The 15,205-nt window shown below is 41.7% G+C and overlaps 1 long non-coding RNA gene across 1 annotated transcript; it reads right to left on the bottom strand.

Moving 5' to 3' along the window:
• Window positions 1–1,214: 1,214 nt before the first annotated feature.
• LOC133213840 (uncharacterized) lies at window positions 1,215–4,099 on the bottom strand. The gene is made up of 3 exons (XR_009725912.1): window positions 3,443–4,099; window positions 2,152–2,212; window positions 1,215–1,274 (listed from the first exon to the last, which is right to left on the bottom strand). It is a non-coding gene; the product is annotated as an uncharacterized LOC133213840 (long non-coding RNA).
• Between the last annotated feature and the right edge of the window lie 11,106 nt (window positions 4,100–15,205).

Here is a 15,205-nt window from a genome sequence, read left to right as displayed (position 1 = left end):
ATCTGCCCCAGCAGAGAGCAGAGCCTCACACCCATGCAGTAAAATATAAAGCCTTAAAAGTGTGCTCAGCAGTTTGGAAAGAAGGTCAACTATGTGTTTTATGTGTTACCATTTCTCTGATAAGCCTGTGGCTGTGCGAGTTCAGAGGATGTACTGTGCCTTCAAATTAATATTGCAGTCAAACTTGTCACTTAGCATTTACGCCATGACCTTTTAGCTTGAGAATAAGAGAAAAATTAACATTTTTATGTTATTTACAAAGTTGATTTTAAGTGTTTTACATTCTTTTGATAACATTGTATGCGGCTTTAGTCCTCTAGCATCTTTCTTGGTAAAGCATCTAAAAGAACAAAATTACTTTTAAATGTAACCATTAAGTGCTTCCCTGAATTAGAACATTATTGGCTAAATTTCATGGCTACAATAAAACAAGATGCTGGAGCAGGATTTGAGATTTTAGTTCAGATTTATAAGACAGAAGGAAAACAGCTAATGGATATTGACTACCAAATTTTATTGCGACGAAAGATAAAGGCTAAGATACAGTTCAATCAGCACGGCAGTCCTGAGGAACTTTTTCTCACAATGAAGATGGATTTGTGTTACTATGGATTGCTCTATCCTAAATACGATACCTTTTCCCAAGTCTTACGTGGAAACTTTAAGTTCTATTGAATTAAGACATTCTACATTGATACCAGATATTTGTAGGAATTGCATAATGTTTTATTCATTACTTTATAGAATTATAGAATAGTTAGGGTTGGAAAGGACCTTAAGATCATCTAGTTCCAACCCCCCTGCCATGGGTAGGGACACCTTGCTCTAAACCATATTATCCAAGGCCTTGTCCAACCTAGCCTTGAACACTGACAGGGATGGAGCATTCACAACCTCCCTGGACAACCTATTCCAATGCCTCACTACCCTAACAGGAAAGAATTCCCTCCTTATGTCCAATCTAAATTTCCCCTGTTTAAGTTTTAACCCATTACCCCTTGTTCTACCACTACAGTCCCTAATGAAGAGTCCATCCCCAGCATCCCTATATGCCCCCTTCAGATACTGGAAGGCTGCTATGAGGTCTCCACGCAGCAGCTTTACTTTGTAAAGTAAGTCCCTATTACAGGGACTAAATTGGTGGAACTTTAACTTTACCATGAAGTAACAAGGATGCTGCAGTATAAGTAACAGTACAAGTTCAACTCTCAAAAGATTTTGTTGTTGCATAAATGTGGGGTTTGTTTTTTTAAATGAAAGTACTTTTGACTGACCTGTGAAATGGAAAAAAAAAAAATCAATAGCATTCATTGGCAAAATCATTCCATCTATTAACAGGGGGGGAACGACTCAAAATTAAATATTTGACAGCATATACTCAATATTCTTAACTTAAGAATTCTATAATTAAAATCCTAGATTTATAACCTTGGTCCTACAAACTTACCTATAGCAAATGCTATCAAAAGGCAATGTGATAAACTAGGATAGTTTACTATCCATTTTTATCTACTCCTCATTTCAACTGTATTTTGATCTAGAAAATTTTACCTTTCTAGAAGGAAAAAGGTGCCTTGGGACTGTAGATATAATCTGTTTTACCTTGCTTATAGGCAGGAAACCATCAGCAATTGCTCCTAAAATGTATTTCAAATTTTGTTCCAGTCTGTGACTGGCTGATGCAGCTGATATGGATACTGATGGCTGAGCCCAGACTTGAGAGAGGATATCATGCTGTCAGACTCAAACGCAATTTCCCTTACTGTACCCCAGGCCCAAGCAAGGTCCCAATAAATAATTAATCCTGTGGAAAAATTCTAAAACCTCTAGTCTGTGAGACATGAGTTTGGATGTCTGCAGTTTGATTTGTATAAAACCCTTTAGGATTTAAGAGTTGCAGGAACTACTTGGCACAACCAAATGCATTCTGCAGACTTCAGACTTCAAGCCATCTCCTGCATGAGTGTAATAGGTAGGAACATTTCTAGGTTCCCACATCAATATTTTGGACATAGAGAGATAAGGAATGTTTCCGAACACAGTGCGTGCTTCCAGCAGGATAGAAAACTCTGTCTTCTCTGGTTAATAAGCAAACAGTGCATCTGAGTAAGTCTTACCAGGATGGCAATGACTCCTGTAATGGATTCTTACCTTATTTTTTTTTTTTCTAAATAGAAATAGGGCCATTCTCACTAGTTTAGACTAATTCCACCTTGTAAAACGTATAATAAAATAGCATTGTTATTGAACAAAAATGAACTTATAAAATGAAGAAAATACATCTGAATTCTCTTTATTAGCAGTTTAGGTAAATTCTGTGAGCTACCTGATAGGTTTCTGTTCCTTATGTTAGCAAGGTGTTGCAAATGCTGGTACTGATTTTTCTAAAATTGCTTTCTATCAATAGTTCACAATATTTAGTGAAGAATGATGGCTCTATAAAAATTTCCTCCACTGAACTTTTGTACTGCTGGTAAACACAGACATAAGGCTTTTGACACTCAAACTTGCTTCCAAGACTAACAGTCATTGAAACAGCTCATCTTTGCAGTCATTATTTGCATTTACCTTTACTGAAGTCTACCTCAATCAATTGAACTCTTGCAAATGGCCCCTTTGCATTGCACTTTGGAGTCCTCTTGGCCTGGGGGTAATTCTAAAGCTGCCTACAATTATCTCTGAGTGGCTTTAGCTTCCAGGCTGGTACCTAAGAGGGGGAAGTATGCATCAGGAACTTTCTGGCCAGCATTTTTCTCTCCTTGCGGTAACGACCCTAATTCCTCTAATTTCTACAACTAAGCAATTTTTTTAAGTGTGCATTTTGCATTATATATTTTAGATATATGTTTATTCAATTGGAAAGAAAATTCAGCAATAAAAGAAATACCTTTCAAAGTTGCTGAATAAAGTAAAATTACAATAACATACACAGGTGGAAGAAAAAGCACATTCATTTTGTGTTTCGATTAACAGATCATTTGCAGAAAGAAATACTGTATTAGAGCAAAACCAAGTAACAAATTCTTTCTTGTTTAAAGTTTTCTTATGCTTTCAATGAAAATAGTTTTGAAAGTAGACACATCATTGTATTGCTTATGCAAGCTATTTAAGCTAAGCAAAGGACTTTTCAAAAAGATCCTTTTTTCACTTTAGCAAAGACCTCTCCCATCGATTTGATACTTTTTATGGATGAAAACTTTATTCGAGAATGAGAAATGTTTCCATTGAAAACACTTATCAAATAATAAGCCATTAGCTTGTTTTCTTTCTGGAAGGGATGATGCCAAATAAATTACTTTTATGATAGGTCAAATATCACCAGCACTGAGAGCCTTGAACATAGTTTTTAAATGCTTTGGTGGATCTATAGCAATGTACTTTATACTGCTGAGGACTTCTGAAATTCCAAATCATCAAAATGTATTTATTCAGCTCAGCTTACCCATTCAGGTGCAGTTCAGGCCTCTTCTTCAAAGGAGAACTTCACTGAAGAATCAGAGGACACAGGAACAAAGAGAAGGGTTTAGTTTGTTTGTTTATAATTCTCCTTTGCGAGATCCCCCAGGAGCAGAAAAGAGAATAGTTTACAGTTTGGTAAGATCAGAACAGCAAAAGTATTTGCAGCATGGCACACAATAAAGCACTGCTTACTTGGAAATACTCTATTCCCAGCCAGCACTATCTTGTGAGACTCACAGATACCTCCAGGCCCTGCCACAGACTTGTTTTGGCGGCTAAGATTCCCCTCACCTCCGGGGACTTTTCTTCTCCAGAGAGCCCTGAGAAACTGATGCGAAACAGATCTGACCCTCTACAGAATATCTCGTTAATTTTCTGTTGGTTTTTTTTCATCTATGGAGGGGTAGATTTTTAAATACTAATTTAAAATTTGAATTTTGTTTCAATTCCCAATGACAATGTTCATAACCCAGTAAATTTGTATTTATTTTACATGCCTGCTTTTTCTTTAATCATGTCATGAAGAAGACCACTAATTCTCTCCTTCTGGATGGCTGCAGAGAGACCACACACACTCTGCTCAGAGCACTAGCAGACTGGAAAGAGATGAGAAGACAGAGCAAGAACAAAATACCATTAGAAACCCAGTGCTGTCCCCATCTGAGTTGTTCTTATATGGTTCCTCACCAAGCCAGCAGACTTCAGGATCTTTGGTCTCTGGGACCTGGCTATCAAAAAACATTTTTTTTCACTGACTTACCATTCCAAAAGTGATGGCAAAGGTGCATCCAGAGAGCTCTCACTTAGCCCTTGGAGGTAGTCTAAAATAAGCAGTAGCCCACGCTGTACTTTTTGGTTATGAGACACTAAAACAAGACAAGTGTGTTTTGAGCTGGTAAGCCTGAGTGAATAAAGGGCCTCTGTGGAGTACCTAATGAGAGAAGTTTTGAAGTGCAGTATGCCAGCTCTATGGAGGGATGACACTGATGGGAAATAAAGTCTCTGTATTAAAGTGCTGATTGATTAGTTGTTTCCAAAAGCACAACTAGGATCTATTTTGAGCGCACAGTGAGTACTCGTCCAAACGATGCTTTCCCTGTTTCAAACAAATTGGCAAGCTGGAAAAGTTTGGCACAACTACACAGACTGTAGTGGCCTCCATTTTAAAGGGAACTACAACTTGAATTTTAATCTCACCTAGAGATGATTCTGAGAAGAAACTTGTGTTTCCTGATCTAAAACTACAAAGCATTCAGTTTGATTTTGACAGCAGTGATATACACACTGTGGTAAGTACCTCTGCCTTGGCACAAAAAGCTCTCATTTATCTTCCTGTCCAAGATGACATCATCAGGGAGACATTTTTTTTAAGATGGATCTCACCTGCACATCTGGAAATAAAGGCATAGTTTGTGGATATAGTTGCTCAGTTTGTACCATCTGTGTAGTTCCCGGGGCAGATGTTTATATATCTGATCCAAAAGATACTGGAGAATCAGTCTCAAAGTGCCACTGACTGCCCCTACTTCTGTAGCATGCACAGTGACAGTAACATTAAATGTGTTTCGTCATCAAGAATTCAGATACAGTCTTTCTGAGGTCTTCAGTGCGATAAGTCTAGCTCCTGGAGCTCCTGGAGTTCCTTAAGTCTTACCTCAAACATATGATTTTTAAAGATAAATTTTATATCATTTTTTTTTATAGATGTGATAACTTGCAATACTCTCTGGTGGCTCCACGGGGATGGGCACACTGCATATTCTTAGAGCTGCAGTTTGGAATTTGGTCATCTTTCTCTGCCAGCATCCAAAGTTAGGTGTCTGTGCCCTTCCTTAAACAGCTTTGGCTGATCCTTCTAGATCTGCCTCTCCTATTGACCACTATTATATTTAACATCAGAGGTGTCTGGGGCTGAGGTCTGCTAGTGTCATGGATAGAACCATTCACCCACTGTCCACTGGCATGTTCAGGAGCCGTCTGGGAGCTGACCTTACCCCAGCTGCAAGACTAGTGTTGGCACAGGAGCTACTGTGCATAGGCCACCCTTTGGGCACTGCAGCAAACAGAAAGCCCCATGTTGTGCATTACCAGCCACAGAGACTGCAGGGGAATCCAACTATTCAGCAGCTCAGTCATACAATGGCATTTTTACATAAACCTGTCTCTTACGCTTCTTTTTTTTTTTTAATTTCATACATAGAGTGTCTATTTTGTGATTGCTATTTTTATTCAATCATGAGGACACACACTCTAGGTCATTAAATGCTCCATGAGCTCTGTTCATGTCATGTATCTTTATTATATATTCTTACTTGTCCTATGCCCCTACCCACAACATTTTTTCTACCTGTTAACTTCTGCTTCTCTTTTGATGGTCATCAGGCCTTCTGTTTGTTAGTCTGTTCTCTAGCTGCCCATCTCTCATATTCTTAAGCTTGCTTTTACTTAAGTTGCATAATAATATTAACACAACTTATTCTTCAGGCTTTCTTCATGGCTTTACCCATGGACAACAACTGACATCAAAGATAAAAATAAGAAGCAGGTCTTTGGTTACTAGAGTCCCCCATATCAGGCTGCCTTCTGAGAGATTATTCAATGCAATTTTCAATATGTATATCAGTAACTGAAAGGATGTAATTTATTATTGCTGCTGATCACAAGTAAGCCTAAAAATTTATTTTTTATTTGAAACAAAGAATTGATTCAAGTGTTTCAATAAAAGCCTCTGAGCTTCAATGGGAAAAAAACCCCACTTTGGTTGGATGGTGAAATAAATCAGGAGTTTGTTTGCTGGTTTTTAACAGTCATTTGCTGAAGGTGAAATACAGCCTCTGGCACAGCATATGCAACAATAAGTGAAAGGCATTTGTACTGAGAAACTTGCAGCAATGTCTACTATTTTTTTCTGATAAAAAATTACTTTTATGTGTTGCATTATTTTTCTAGCCAACATCTATTACCAGCTCCTAAAAAAACTGGAAGAAAGCTGTCTGAAATGCCATGGAAGATCCAGATAAATGCAATCATGAGCATGTTACTGTATTGAACTGCATATAAAAATGGATATTAAAATCAGTATTATATTGAATTAAATGAGTGTTACAGCCTACAAAACATGTTTTATGCATTTCAGCACTAAATGTTATTTATCTTCTCCCAAATTGTTTATTTTCAAGGTGTGTCCCAGGCTGTTAGACTGACAATGCTGAATTACCTTGTAGCCTAGGAATTTTTGGGGGCAATCTATAGAGTTTGATGACTGGGCAGAGGACAGGTGGTACATCTGGCACACACTGAAAAATCTGGGAGATGTTTTGGGAATGTAATAAGAGTATGTTAGCTGGTTGTTTCTGTTAGAGTATTCAGTAGCAAAATATTTAATGATACTGACATTTAAATTGTGATAATTAGATTTCCTAGTTAGCACCACATTGAGAAGAATGGGAACAGTTTATATATTGCCCAGAGCTATTATTTCAGACTGTCTGCAAATTCTGATTGGCAAGAATGACCTGGTTCATATTCTATTTATATATGAGTTTTATTTTGGCTTTAATGAAAGCTTAGCTTTTGGATCACAGTTCTCTACCATTATGTGGCTTTGTGAGGATGGGAATCACAAAAGGCTTGCTTTCAGCCAAGCACAGAGCTTCTCTAGTGAGATAGGCCCGCAACTCATTACCTCTGCAAATAGTAGTCTGCAAATATGGCCATGACACCTAGCATAGTTTCAAGGGAAGGGAGGTTATCTAAATGTCTTAAAAGGTACACTGGACGTTTGAGTAGAAAACATTTTCTTTGCAAAAGATTGCAGAAGGAGCAAAGTAAATGCTTCCATTATTATCTCTTCAAGACATTTGTCCTCTTGTTGTAAAGATTTGCTATAGCACACAGAATGGAGTGGAGCACCCACCATGACACAAGACTGTCTCCATCTAATGGCTAGTTTTGCTGTCTTTTATAGTATATGCGGGGAAGCAATCCATGTGAAGAAATGTCTTCTGCTAGCCGACATTTTTTCCCTGCAGTGTTTTTCCAACCGAACAGCTTTGGTGGATGGGATGAGGGAAGAATCTACTGTCCTGTCCATTTTAAGAAATAGGATTATTCTCATAGTCATGAAGAACAGGAGAGGTGCTTGAGGACTGGAGGAAAGCCACTGTCACTCCAGTCTTCATAAGGGGCAAGGATGATGACCCAAGAAACTGCAGCCCAGTCAGCCTCTGTCTCTAGAAAGGTGATGGAACAGTTCATCCTGGATGTCATTTCTAAGCATGTGAAGGAAAAGAAGGTTATCAGGAGTAATCAACATGGATTCACCAAGAGGAAATCATGCTTGACCAATGTGATAGACTTCTCTGATGGAATGACTGGCTGGGTGAATGAGCAGAGAGCAGTGGATGTTATCTATATTGACTTCAGCAGAGCTTTTGACACTGTCTCCTATACCTTCCTTGTAGGGTAATCTCAGGAAGTGTGAGTTAGATGACTGGGCAGTGAGGCGGATTGAGAATGGCTGAATGGCAGAGCTCAGAGGGTTGTGATCAGCAACACAGGGTCTAGCTGGAGGCTTGAAGGTAGCAGTGTTGCCCAGTGGTCAGTACTGGTTCCAGTCTTTATCAATTTATTCATCAATGACCTGGATGAAGGGACAGAATGTACCCGCAACAAATCTGCTGATGATACAAAACTGTGTGGAGTGGCTGATGCACCAGAATGCTATGCTGCCATTGAGTGAGATCTGGACAAGCTAGGGAGTTGGGGGGAGAGGAACATAATGAAGTTCAACAAAGACAAGTGCACTGTGCTGCACCTAGGGAGAATAACCCCACAGCCCAGTACAGGTTAGGGGTTGACCTGCTCTAAAGCAGCTCTGTGGAGGAGGACATGGGGGTCCTGGCAGACAAGAAATTAAACATGTGCTCTTGTGGCCAAGAAGGCCAATAGTATCATGGGATGCGTCAGAAAGAGTGTGACCAGCAGGTTGAGAACAGTTTTCCTCCTGCTCTACTCTGCTATGGTGAGGCTGCATCCGGAGTACTGCATCAAATTCTGAGCTTCTGTCGTGGTTTAACCCCAGCCAGACAACTTGTTCACCCACTCCCCCCCCCTTCTTGCCCTCCCCCTACTCCTGGAGGGACGAGAGGAGAATCAGAAAGAATGTAACTCCCACGAGTTGAGATAAGAACAGTTTAGTAACTAAGGTATAACACAAATCACTACTGCTACCACCAATAATAGTAATGATAAAGGAAATAACAAGGGAAGAGAATACAACACCTCAGCACCAGGTGACCAATAACTCGCCCGCCCAGCCCGACCAAGCACCGACCGATACCTCCTCCAACCCTGCAGTCCACCTAGCCCTTCTGGGTACCTCCCAGTTACATCCTGGGCATGACGTGCTGTGGTATGGAATACCTCTTTGGTCAGTTTGGGTCAGGTGTCCTATCTCTGCTTCCTCCCAGCTTCCCCTCCTCCCTGGCAGAGCATGAGGCTCACAAAGTCCTTGGCCAAACCAAAACATCATTTTTATCAGCTCTGTTCCCAGCCCGAAAGTCAAAACACAGCCCTGCACCAGCTACCAAGAAAGAGAAAAATGACTGCCACTGCTAAACCCAGGACAGCTCCTCAGCACAGAAAGACAAGCAACTACTGGAAAGGGTCCTTCGGAGGGCTGTGAAGGTGATTAGGGCACTGGAACATCTGTCCTATGAGGAAAAGCTGAGGGAGCTATGCCTGTTTACCCTGGAGGAGAGACAACTGGGAGGGGATCTTATCAATGCACATAAATAAATATCTTAAAGACAGGTTCAAGAGTACAGGGCTAGACTCTTTTGAGTGGTGCCCAGCAACAGGATAAGGTGCAATGAGCAAAAACTGAAATACAGGAAGTTCCATCTAAATATAACCTGCTACAAGCTCAGGAGTGTTGCATCCCAACTAGAAGGAAGTGCAGCAGGAAGGCCAGGAGACCTCCTTGGATGGATAAGGAGCTGCTGAGGAAAATTCAAATGAAAAAAGAGGCTTATAGAAAGTGGAAGCAAGGACAGGCAGCCTGGGAAGAGTACAGGGTTATTGTCCAGGAAGCTAGGGACCAGGTTAGGAAAGCTAAGGCCCAGTTAGAATTAAATGTGGCTAGGGATATTAAGGATAACAGGCAGGGATTCTGAAGGTACATAGCAAATAAAAAACAGACTAGGGAGAACGTAGGCCCCTTCAGGAAGCTCTCAGGTGAACTAGCTACACAGGATCTGGAGAAGGCTGAGGTTCTGAATGATTTCTTTACCTCGGTCTTCACTGGCAAAGGCTCTGACCACCCCACCCAAGTCTTGGAAGGCAGATGCAGGGCCTGTGAGAATGGAGACCTTGGGCCCACTGTAGGAGAGGAATTGGTTCGAGACCATCTTAAAAATCTGAACGTGCACAAGTCCATGGGTCCTGATGAAATCCATCCGCGGGTCCTGAAGGAGCTGGCAAATGAAGTTGCTAAGCCACTGGCCATCATATTTGAAAAATCATGGCAGTCAGGTGAAGTTCCCGACGACTGGAAAAAGGGAAATATAACCCCCATTTTCAAGAAGGGGAAAATGGATGACCCGGGGAATTACAGACCAGTCAGTCTCACCTCTGTGCCTGTATCCAGGCACATCTCCTGTGCCTGGCAAAATTTTGGAGCAGATTCTCCTGGAAGGCATGCTAAGGCACATGAAAATCAACAAAGTGCTTGGTGACAGCCAGCATGGCTTCACTAAGGGGAAATCCTGCCTGACCAATTTGGTGGCCTTTTATGATGGGGCTACAGAACTGATGGACAGCGGTAGAGCATTTGATGTTATCTACTTGGAATTGTGTAAAGCGTTCAACACTGTCCCACACGACATCCTTGTCTCTAAGTTGGAGAGACATCAATTTGATGAATGGACCACTCGGTGGATAAAGAACTGGCTGGATGGCCGCACATAAAGAGTTGTGGTCAATGGCTCAATGTCCGCCTGGAGACCAGCAACGAGTGATGTCCCTCAGGGATCAGTGTTGGGACCGGTCTTGTTTAACATCTTTGTCACTGACATGGACAGTGGGATTGAGTGCGCCCTCAGCAAGTCTGCTGATGACACCAAGCTGTGTGGTTCGGTTGATACGTTGGAGGGAAGGAATGCCATCCAGAAGGACTTCGACACACTTGTGAGGTGGGCTGATGCCAACCTCATGAAGTTTAACCATGACAATTGCAAGGTCCTACACCTGGGTAGGAGCAATCCCGGGCACGACTACAGGTTGGGCAGTGAAGAGATTCAGAGCAGCCCTGCGGGGAACGACTTGGGGGTGTTGGTTGATGTGAAAATGAACATCAGCCAGCTTCAATGTGCGCTTGCAGCCCAGAAAGCCAACCGTATCCTGGGCTGCATCAAAAGGAGCGTGACCAGCAGGTCAAAGGAGGTGATCCTGCCCCTTTGCTCTTGTGAGACCTCACTTGCAGTATTGTGTGCAGTTCTGGTGTCCTCAACATAAAAAGGGCATGGAACTGTTGGAACAAGTCCAGAGGAGGGCCACGAGGATGATTATGGGACTGGAGCACCTCCCATATGAAGATAGGCTGAGAAAGTTGGGGCTCTTCAGCCTGGAGAAGAGAAGGCTGCGTGGAGACCTCATAGCAGCCTTCCAGTATCTGAAGGGAGCCTATAGGGATGTTGGGGATGGACTCTTCATTAGGGACTGTAGTGACAGGACAAGGGGCAATGGGTTAAAACTTAAACAGGGGAAATTCAGGTTGGATATAAAGAGGAAATTCTTTCCTGTTAGGGTGGTGAGGCACTGGAATAGGTTGCCCAAGGAGGTTGTGAATGCTCCAGCCCTGGCAGTGTTCAAGGCCAGGTTGGACGAGGGCTTGGGTGATATGGTTTAGAGTGAGGTGTCCCTGCCCATGGTGGGGGGCTTGGAACTTGATGATCTTAAGGTCCTTTCGAACCCTAACTATTCTATGATTCTATAATTCTATGACTATGGGAAAAATTCTTTACTCTAAAAGTGACAGAGCACTGTCACCGGCTGCCCAGAGATGTTGTGGAGTCTCCTTCCCTGGAGATACTAAAAATCCACCTGGATGCAATCCTGTATAACCTGTTCTAGGGGAACCTGCTTTAGCAGGGGGAGGTTGGACTAGGTGATCTCCAGAAGTCCCTTCCAGGCCCAATCATTCTCTGATTCTGTGATTCCGTGATTCTGTGATTCTCTTCTTAATTTTCTTTGAGCAGGTGCCTGGCCTCATTAACAGTTCCTTCGGTTCACACAATAAATGAACAACTTCAGTATGGATATCCTTGTCAGAACTTTCAGAAAGAGAGCTTGTCTTTTAAAGTGTTGCCTGCTGCCATCTTACTGCATGGCCAGGTGTGGTTATATGCAAGTGCAAGCCATTGAAGCAGTGGCATTGCTCAGGGAGGACCTGTTCATGGGAAAAGACGGCTAGAGCAGGAGTGGAGAGGCAGAATAAGTGCATATGGGATAAACAGTGGAATGCAGGGATGCATGGTGGAGATAGATGGAGATAAAAGACTAAATAATATAGGTAAGAGTAAAGGGAAGTGAAAAGAGAGAATGCAGAGACAGACCTTCTGTAGCCACTGGGGTGTTCTGCCCTCCAACAAGTCAGTCTGATCCCAGGAACATCTTCACCCTTCTGCTGTCAGTCAATATCTAAGAAATCCAATAACAATGTGTGAATCTCACCTTCTCTCATTTCCAAACAGCTGGCTTGCAGTCTAGCACAACCCCCTACTGCTCCAGCAGCAAAAGTGATTAGGAAGCAGAGATTTATGCAGTAGTTATGTCAATAAACAACACTGCTGTGAAGCTCAAATGATGCATGCCTGGTTTTTGAAAAAATCATTAAGCCCTTCAGACCAACTTCAAATGAGCCTTTATGTAAAGAAAATAAGAAAAAAAACAAAGAAAAGGAAAGAAAAGAAAAAAGAAAAAAAAAGGAAAAAAGAAGAAAAGAAATAAAAAGAAATAAAAAGAAAAGAAATAAAAAGAAAGAAAGAAAGAAAGAAAGAAAGAAAGAAAGAGAGGAAGGAGAGAGAAAGAGAGAGAGAGAGAAAGTGAAAGAAAGGAAAAAGGAAGGAAAAAGGAAGGAAAGGAAGGAAAGGAAGGAAGGAAGGAAGGAAGGAAGGAAGAAAAAAAGAGAAAGAAGGAAAGAAAGAAGAAAGAAAGAAAAGAAAGAAAAGGCTGCAGACCAAAGTATTCAGAATTTAGAGAAAAGCATTCAGAATTAGCAGGGACTCAGTACACTCCCCTGTGTGTCCTCACTGGGAGACAGTCTTTAATTAAGTGATCATGTAATATTTCATCCACAAGACCTTTGCCTGATTACGCACACAGGGCAATGAGTATTCACAATTTTTCCTGCTCTTGTAAAGTATATTTCTGTAGCAGGCATTTTATTTTGCTCCACAGTAATTAAATGTATTTATTGAGCTGCAGTAGGTTAACAGGGGAACTATCTAAGGAGAAGCAGAAGGGAGGAATGACTTGAAGAGTAACTAATCATTCATAAAATTCTTATAGTGACAGTTCCTACAGGGATTTCTGAATTTGCAAACTGTCTCATCTCTGCTTTATTTATTTATTTATTTATTTTCTGTACAAATCGGGTATTATTTACTTTATCTGGCCTCTAGATATTGTAAGAGTTGAAACTAAATAGCAGCAGTCCCCTTAGAGGAAGCCCTAAGATGGTCTTTTGACCCATATTACTGTTTATTTTTATGAAACTTGCAGGACCTGGATAATGCAGAACTTTAGGCCAACTGTCAAATCTGGCCAGTGAGAAGTACATGGGCCAAGAGACAGGCACACCAAGCTCACACTAGCGCTCATGCTTGAACTCGCAGTTACTCAGTCAATCAGTCACCTGGGTGTGAGCACCCAAGCCCTGTTTCCCTGGGCCAAACAGATGGGAGCTCGCAGAAGGTTTTTTCCAGTGCCTATAGCATTAGACTTAGAAAGGTCTGACTCCCACATTTGTGAAACTTTATCCTGGGTTGTTGGGCGGGGAATGCCTGGCTGAGTGGAAAGCACCAGTGCTGCCAAACCATGTATGTAAGGGAGTGAGGCATCAAAATGCAGGCTGCAAATCCCTGCTGGGTGAGCATCATCAGCTGGACAGACTTTAAAACCAAATGTGGCTTTTCATCAGAAAGAATACCTCTGACAAAACACATGCCCTCAAGCCTGAAGTATCTGCAAACAGTCAGTGTGCTCCCAGTATGGAAGCTTATCATCAGACAGCTAATTCAGCTTTCCTCCACTGGGAGAATAAATTCTATTTACTTACCTGTTATCAGCAACAATTGTTTAAAAAGAATGAAGCAGAACATGATTATTAGTTCTTTCCCCAGGTCTTCGAGGACCCAAGGCTACTTTTGTCATTTATCATGCTGCATTCACACAAGCATAATTTCTTTCAAGGTACCAGTGTGGCTATTATGGTAACAGAATGGATTATTCAGCAGCATGTTAGCCATTAGTAGCCGGTTTTCTCCAGTCTTCGCTGTAACATGCATATAAGATTTCTAAGGCTACCGTATGCCTTACAGCTTTTTCTCCCATACTTTATTTAGACAGAAAAAAACCTGTTGGTTTCTGTATAAATTTCAGTGTCTAGAAATAAACTGCAATCCTCCGAACTAAAACTGGAGTTCAGATATATCTCTTTGCTAGCAGAAAAGAATGAAAGTAGAGCCTTTATTTATTTATTTGCTTTCTTGTTCTTGATCTGTATCTGTAAATATGTGAATTTTCTCTTATGTTCTGCTGAGAAGTCTCTTACCAGGGCTTAGGTCCTGTATTCTGCCCTGGGCATTCTTTTCATGGAGCTAGTCAGTCAAAATAGAGCCAGCAGCGCTGCAGCCATGCCCTTGCTTGTTTGCTCGCTGTTAAAGTCTGTCACTGGTTCTACAATAGACAATATGATTTCCGTTTGCGACAGGTGGCGAAGCAAATGCAACCCAGACAGGCCCTCACCCAACACAGCAGCTGTGGTTCTACCTCCCCTGGGACCCTCCATGAAAAAGTCAATACCCTTCCAAGGCACGTTTGTTCCTAAAAACTGCCTGTGTGTTTGGATAGGGACAGCATACACCTCCCTTTCCCTGGAGCCAGCCTTTCTTCTCCACCTGGCATGTTTACAGTCTACGATGAGTCTCTAAGCCAAGGCTCCCTCCTCAGGAACTGGGAATCTGCCAATGCTGAAGATGAAGGTATACTCACTTCAGCAAGGTGAACAGATTGGTTTTTTCCCAAACAAATCATAAGGAAGAAGTGTGGATTCTGTGGGCCACTAGTTTTGGCAGTCAGCTAAAACTGCCACCTTTGGCAGTCAGGTGGTGGAACACCAATCTCACCACAGTCCAAGTCTTCTTTCTTTCTTCCTTCCCTCCTTTACTGCCTCAAAAGTTCCCTATTCATTCAGCTGCTGAGAAAGGAGAGGAGGGGTAGGAAGGCATACAGGTGATCGGAAGCCTAAGTGGTGCACTCATTCTCTTGTTTTAGAAACACCAAATGTATATGCTGTCTCTTTCTGTCTGGCACCTATGAGAATTTCATCTTGCCATTCTTGATCAGCAATAGGCACTGTAAAAGTACGCTGATTCTTAGACTCGTTTTTTCAAAGCATGTCCATGCCCTGTGGAATCTCATGTGGAATAAGAGGACCCATGGGGATAGTTGTTGCCTTGACTAA

This window comes from Neopsephotus bourkii, unplaced genomic scaffold (genome assembly GCF_033783945.1).
Source record: "Neopsephotus bourkii isolate Nb327-2 ecotype Australia unplaced genomic scaffold, CSIRO-AGI_Nbou_v1 NB_846, whole genome shotgun sequence".
NCBI lineage: Eukaryota > Metazoa > Chordata > Aves > Psittaciformes > Psittacidae > Neopsephotus > Neopsephotus bourkii.
The sequence above is the reverse complement of the archived record's forward strand: the minus strand, read 5'-3'. Positions and strand labels throughout refer to the sequence as shown.